An 829-nucleotide genomic window follows, 5' to 3' on the forward strand; every position below is an offset into this window, starting at 1 on the left:
TGCTTTTATCCCACCACCAGTATTCCCCTTTTTTCCCCCACCACAATATCTGCTTGTCTCTCAGACAGGCATTATGCCTCTCTCCCTCGTTTTCATTGGTATGGTTGTCATTCTGGTTAATGCTCTAGCTGCACTTACCCACTCTTTGTGTCATGTCATGAGCTGGTCCTCCTGGCATTCAGTTCTATTATTTCTAGATATTACTGCCATACTATCTTTTTTTTTTAAATATGGAATGCTTCACGAATTTGCTGCCATCTTTGCACAGGGGCCATGCTAATCTTCTCTGTATCGTTCCAATTTTAGTATATGTGCTGCCGAAGCGAACATGCCAAACTATCTTTTATTTTTCCTTATATCCCACAAATATATGAGAATATTCTATGTCTATCCCTCTGCCTCTGGCTCATTTAACTCAGCATAAAAGTCTCCATGTCAATACATGTATAGACAAATTTTATGACTTTATTTTCCTAATAGCTGCATAGCATTCCATTGTGCAAATATACCACAGTTTCTTAGCCACTCATCTGTTGTTGGCATTTGAGTTGTTTCCAGATTCTGGTTATTGTAAATAGTGTTTCAATAAATATAGGGTTGCAGAGATCATTTTGTTATTGTGTTTTTTTGTTCCTAGTGGATATTCCTAGAAGTGGTATTGTAGTATCATATGGGAAACCAATTTCCAACTTTTTGAGCAAGAGCTCCATATTGTTTTCCAGAAAGGATGAGCTAGACAGCAGTCCAGAAGCAGTGAATGAGAGTTTTTTTCCTCCACATCATCTCCATCACTGGCTATTCTTGTTCCTTTTGGCATTATCTGTGGCAT

The 829-nt window shown here is 38.2% G+C and overlaps 1 non-coding gene across 1 annotated transcript; it reads right to left on the reverse strand.

Moving 5' to 3' along the window:
* Positions 1 to 224: 224 nt before the first annotated feature.
* LOC126026801 (U6 spliceosomal RNA) lies at positions 225 to 328 on the reverse strand. Its single transcript, XR_007502019.1, has one exon. It is a non-coding gene; the product is annotated as a U6 spliceosomal RNA (small nuclear RNA).
* Between the last annotated feature and the right edge of the window lie 501 nt (positions 329 to 829).

Source organism: Suncus etruscus, chromosome 13 (assembly GCF_024139225.1).
Source record: "Suncus etruscus isolate mSunEtr1 chromosome 13, mSunEtr1.pri.cur, whole genome shotgun sequence".
NCBI classification, from domain to species: Eukaryota; Metazoa; Chordata; class Mammalia; order Eulipotyphla; family Soricidae; genus Suncus; species Suncus etruscus.